This window comes from Balaenoptera musculus, chromosome 5 (genome assembly GCF_009873245.2).
Source record: "Balaenoptera musculus isolate JJ_BM4_2016_0621 chromosome 5, mBalMus1.pri.v3, whole genome shotgun sequence".
Taxonomy (NCBI): domain Eukaryota; kingdom Metazoa; phylum Chordata; class Mammalia; order Artiodactyla; family Balaenopteridae; genus Balaenoptera; species Balaenoptera musculus.
The window spans coordinates 129,539,732-129,546,012 of NC_045789.1; the positions used below are offsets into that span (position 1 = coordinate 129,539,732).

Here is a 6,281-nt window from a genome sequence, read left to right on the forward strand (position 1 = left end):
TATGTTGAAAAAGTTATCTTCAACATATTGCATATGAAAAATAGTGAATGAAAGGAAGATGCTGGCTAGACAGAAAGTGTGAAGTGGCTGTATGGCTAAAGTATTGCCTTTTGAAATCCTGAGTAACCTAGGTCAAATAGGAGAGGTGGAAAAAAGACATACTGATACTTTATTTTTGCCTTTCCTCTTGGCCTGGCTCTTCTTTTTATGCAGCTCTCCAAAGAGAATCTGCCCCTTGCAACAGTCTCAGTTATATTCCTCTGTTTTCACTCAGTTAGTAGTAGTGTTATGGTGATGGTGGGGTGTGTGTGTGTGTGTGTGTGTGTGTGTGCTTTCTGAGGTTATGACTATGTCTCAGTCTTAGGCAGGCACTGTGACCTGTGTCTTGGGGGTGTGGCCTTCACAGATGTGGATGTGGCTTTCACACTTCCTTCAGATGCAAAGATTATCTTAGCAGGTATTTCTATTCCTCGACCAGGGATAGAGCTATTTTGCTGTTGTTGTTTTCCCTTGTTTCCCTCTCCTAACTGCAGAGGGGTTTCACTGATGCCCTCCAACTTGAAGCCGAGAATTTTGTTATTCTTCCCTGTGATGATTAATTTTATGTGTCAACTTGTCTGGGCCACAGGGTGCCCAGATATTTGGTCAAACATTATCCTGGGTGTGTCTATGAGGTTGTTCTTTTGAGTGAGATTTACTATTGAATTGGCAGAATGAGTAAAGCAGGTTGTTCTTCCTAATGTGAGTGACCCTTATTCAATCAGTAGAAGGCCTGAAGAAAACAAAAAGGCTGACCCTTCTGCAAGTAAGAAGGAACTCCTCCTTCCCAAGTGTTTGAGCTGGGATGGGACATCAGTCTTTTCCTGCCTTTGGACTCAAGGTAAAACATTGGACTTTCTTGGTCTCCAGACTGCCAGCTTCTGGACTGCAACTTAAACCCTCAGCTGTCTTGATTCTCAGGCCTTCAACTTAGTCTGGAACAATATCGTCAGCCCTCTGGGATCTCTAGCTTGCCAGTTGCAGACCTTGGGACTTCTCAGCCTCTATATTTTTTTTTTAGTTGAAGTATAGTTGATTTACAATGTTTCAGGTGTACAGCAAAGTGATTCGGTTTTATATATATATATATGAATATATATGTGATATTGAACATAGTTCCCTGTGCTATACAGTAGGTCCTTGTTGTTCATATATAGTAGTATGTATCTGTTAATCCCAAATTCCCAATTTATCCCTTCCCCTCCTTTCCCCTTTGGTAACTGTAAGTTTGTTCTCTATGTCTATGAGTCTATTTCTGTTTTGTAAATAAGTTTGTTCGTATTATTTTCTTAAGATTCCACATATAAGTGATATCAAAAGATATTTGTCCTTCTCTGCCTGGCTTGCTTCACTTAATATGATAATCTTTAGGTGCATCCATGTTGCTGCAAATGGCATTATTTCGCACTTTTTTATGGCTGAGTCATATTCCATTGTATATATATATACTACATCTTCTTTATCCATTCATCTATTGATGGACATTTAGGTTGCTTCCATGTCATGGCTATTGTAAGTAGTGCTGCTATGAGCAGTGGGGTGCATGTATCTTCTCAAATTAGAGTATTAGCCTTTTCTGGATATATGCCCAGGAGTGGGATTGCTGGATCATATGGTAGCTCTGGTAGCTGGTGAGGTTAAAGTACCAGGGTTAAAATACCAGGGAAGTACTCAGGGTTAAAGTTTAACGTGTTTCTCTATTTTTAGGATGGAAGGTCTGGACCTGTTGGTCCCAGGTCTCCTTGGTAGACTATAGCTCTGGTAGCTCTGGTAGCTCTCACCTTATAAGTGTGAGTCTCTAGATTTTTTTTTTTTTAATTAATTAATTTATTTATTTTTGGCTGTGTTGGGTCTTCGTTTCTGTGCAAGGGCTTTCTCCAGTTGCAGCAAGTGGGGGCCACCCTGCATCGCGGTGCGCGGGCCTCTCACCGTCGAGGCCTCTCTCGTTGGGAGCACAGGCTCCAGACGCGCAGGCTCAGTAGCTGTGGCTCACGGGCCTAGTTGCTCCGTGGCATGTGGGATCTTCCTGGACCAGGGCTCGAACCCGTGTCCCCTGCATTGGCAGGCAGATTCTCAACCACTGCGCCACCAGGGAAGCCCTAGATTTTTATTACATTATTTTCTCCATATTTCATTAGACCATCAGAATCCCTTTTTCACATCAAAACTCTGCCCTGTTTTCTCCATCTAGTGAATTTTTTACAGGTATGATTCTCTTAGGAAAAAAATGTTTGCTTAATTAAACTCAAATCAAATATCCTCTCCTCGTGCTCTTTATTAGTCAGTGATTATAATAAGCACATTCCACTTCTTTACTTGGCTCTGAGGATCTGACTTTTTATCCCATACCTCTCCCAGGCCTATTTTGCATTGCTATGTAGGTGGTATACTGTACAAAGGAGCTTCTGCTAAAGTTTCTCATCTGTTTACATAATAGATATCTTAATTACTTTGAAATTGTTTTGCTTATATAATCTAGGAGATTCTAAATGTGAATCATTTTCATAGATATTATAATAAGTTTCCAGCAGATATTAGTATAGTGTCATTATAACCAAAGTCAACATTTTGCAATTTTCTCACAAGGTGAAAGTCAAGCATATTGTCCCAATTTGGTTGATGTATTATTCTATAGCTTTGACTTACAAAAGAATACCAAATTTAAAAATCAAGAACACTGATCTAACAGCATGCAAAATAAAAACCTGCTTTATCAACTGATACACTGAAAGAGAAATATTTGAAAAAAATTTTAAATCCAATTTATTAGTCTCATTTAAATTAGATATTTATAAGGCATTTATTGTCATCTGTTGTGTTGAAAGTCTCAGCCGAATATGGCTGAAATTTCAATTTAAATCTACAACTATTTTTACTATAAAATGAATCACAAAGTAATAATGAATATTCATTCTCCATTAAAAGACAAAAGTAAGTATTACGAAAACTTAATTAGAGGTCACTATGTAATGAACCACTGATGATAACAACTGTTTGCTGCTATGGAAATTTTGAGAGTACCAGAATTAACTGCTGTTAAAGTTTAGTACATGGTTTTATAATACTATTTTTATATGTTAAAAAGTCTAAAATTAAATATTAAGGGGTTTATTTCTCCCCAGAAGTTGAAAAAATTAAAATAAAATTATCAAGACAAAAAAGAAAAGAAGCAGAAAGCCATCAGAAAAGAAAATTAAATAATAGTGTTTATATCATTGAATACATATTTTTTGGGGGAAAAAGGGTGGAATGCTAGATGGAGTGGAAGGAAAGAGAAAACCCTGTAACTAAGATTTACACCAGTTTCTTACAGATAATTTTTAGTTCTGTGTCAACCATAATTAATGAATTTCAAGAAAAACTGGAAAATTTTTATGAAGTACTAAAGAATCTATTAAAATGAAAATGAAACCTGATTTATAACAAGAATTATTTATTTTTTTAAAGTTTTATCATTTGGGCAGGGCTTGAATAGACGTGGTGTCATTGAGAATAGCTAATTTCCAGAGAGCTTGGAAATTTGGTTCCCAGGCAGCTGACTCACAGGGCTGCTGGTTGATGCTGGGGAGCTGGGCTTAGCTGGGGCTGTCAGCTGAATCACTTATGAAGGTGGCTTGTGTGCCTCACTGCTTGGTGGCATGGTATGAAAGAGAACATCTCACAGCAAGCATTTCAAGAAAGAAAATCAGGTAGTCAGGGTCTAATAAGGAGTAGATCCATAATTGGCATTCAAGGAAAGTGTTGATTTCCTTGTATTTTATTGGCTAAAACAGTCAAAGACCCATCCATCATCAACATAGGAGGCAAGGTAAACCCCTTCATGATGGAGCGATATAAACTCTGGTTGAGAATAGTAACAAAAAAAGGTGTGGTCATCTTTGTTTCTCCTCACTTACTATGAGTCCCTTTATGATACCAAACTATATGTCAGCATTATTTTTTTTATTATTACATGAATCAATATTGTCTTTAAAGGCAGGTTCACAAAAATAAAAGAATACTTTTGTTCTAAATGACTTGTAATGTTTAAAAAGTGGAATAAAAGTTAGCTTCAACAACCATATAAGATTTTTAAAGTTGAAAGTGACTGATGAACATATTAAGTGGTATGCTATTGATGAAACATCAATGCATAAGAAGATTAAAAACATTGGTTTTATTTTCCCCTAAAATCTAGAATAATTCTCATTGAAGCATTGCAATGTGTTTTATGCAATGATTTACTGGATACATTTTCATCTTTTTCAGAATATATTTATCTTCACCAAAAACAGTTATAAGAAGATAATGTAAATTCTTAAATTAACATTACTTAAAACCACTTAATCTCTATAATCTCATTTATAGTATAAAATATAGCAATCATTTCTGTGAAAAAATGAGAAATAGAACAAGTAGTCATAAACTATAATTTTCATGAATGTATAACATACAATGGGTTTATTATAAATTATATTCTAGTGAATTTGAGCCCCTAATTAATATGATTAAAGTTATAATTTTCTATTATTGTATATTCATTAATTAGATTGTATAATATATAATGAGTTAGTGGTTATGTTTATTTTTATTGAGAAATAAATAGTATACTAACTTAATTTTTTCTTTTTAAGAAGGATTCCTTTTTTTGTAATTCATATAAATGTAGCTTAGTGTTTATATAGCCCTGCCAATCTGCTTTGTCAGGCTAAAATTTTCAATTCATATTCAGTCATTCTTTGAAGAAAAATGAAGTAATACTGTTTATGAACAATATATTCTTAATGCTAGATGAATTGCAGAGTTGATGGATATGGATGTCAACTCCTCCATAAACAACAAAACTGCACAAAAATAAAAAACTGAAAATCCTATTATCAGCCCCTCTAGAACCCATCGGCAGAGAAAACAAATGGTGGCTTCCAATATAAGTGCTGATGGGCAAATTTGTGTATTGTTTCTCCATATACAAAATGCATCAGAGATGTATTTATTAAATGATGGGATTAGTTTTACCAAATAACATAAGGAAGGCAACCTGGAAATAAATTCACTGTGGGTGAAATGGCATAAAAAGGAAATTAACCAGATATCCTAATCCTTACCACCTCTGTTAGATGTACTCTCTGGAAGACATTTACATACTCTAGGCTTTATAGTGGCATAGTTAAGAGCAAAATTATATCTAAGATTATTTTAGCTTATAAAAATCAATGGTTTTTAAAAAATGAGGGACTTCCCTGGCAGTCCAGTGGTTAATACTCCACGCTTCCACTTCAGGGGGCGCGGGGTTTGATCCCTGGTGGGGGAACTAGGATCCCGCATGCTGCGCAGAGCGGACAAAAAAAAAAAAAAAAAATTTAGAGGACATTTATTTCTTTAACATATTTGTTAAAAAAAAGAAACTAGGGCTTCCCTGGTGGCGCAGTGGTTGAGAATCTGCCTGCTAATGCAGGGGACACGGGTTCGAGCCCTGGTCTGGGAAGATCCCACATGCCGCGGAGCAGCTGGGCCCGTGAGCCACAACTACTGAGCCTGCGCGTCTGGAGCTTGTGCCCCGCAACGGGAGGGGCCGCGATAGTGAAAGGCCCGCGCACCGCGATGAAGAGCGGTCCCCGCACCGCGATGAAGAGTGGCCCCCGCTTGCCGCAACTAGAGAAAGCCCTCGCACGAACCGAAGACCCAGCACAGCCAAAAATAAAAATAAAATAAATAAAAATAAAAGTAGCTATAAAATATTAAAAAAAAAAAAAAAAAGAAACTAAGAAAAAATTTAAGAAGATCTAGAGTAGTATGATGAATTATTCCCCCAAGCGAAGTATATTCCTCCTTTGTCCTTTTTCAATACTATTTCTGTATATTGTTTCTCATTCTGTTCAACATTTTCATTTTGAGGAATAAATGATCTATCAAATATCAAGTTAATATTGTAATTCTACTTAATTCCTTTTACTCAAGGGGATCAATTAGAATAAAACAATCTCATGGACATGCCAAAATTATATTTCTAAATTCATTTTGAAATGTATTTCTTCTTATAAATTAATTGGATAGAACATAAAATGAAAATGAATTCAGTAGAAATAAAAAATAATTTTTAAAATGACAGTTCTTTATTTGGGAATAAATTTCTTTTGAAGTATATTACATGAACATGACACTTATGTGATGACATTTAGGCTTTTTAGCAACTGAATCATCCCTTTCACTGGTGGCCGACAGATGGCATGGAGATAAATATGATTTAAAACTTAAGAAAAAAT

At 35.8% G+C, this 6,281-nt stretch overlaps 1 non-coding gene across 1 annotated transcript; it reads left to right on the forward strand.

The window, feature by feature from the left end:
- The first annotated feature begins 583 nt into the window (after window positions 1-583).
- On the forward strand, window positions 584-663 carry LOC118896218. Its single transcript, XR_005020127.1, has one exon. It is a non-coding gene; the product is annotated as a small nucleolar RNA SNORD66 (small nucleolar RNA).
- The last annotated feature ends 5,618 nt before the right edge of the window (window positions 664-6,281 follow it).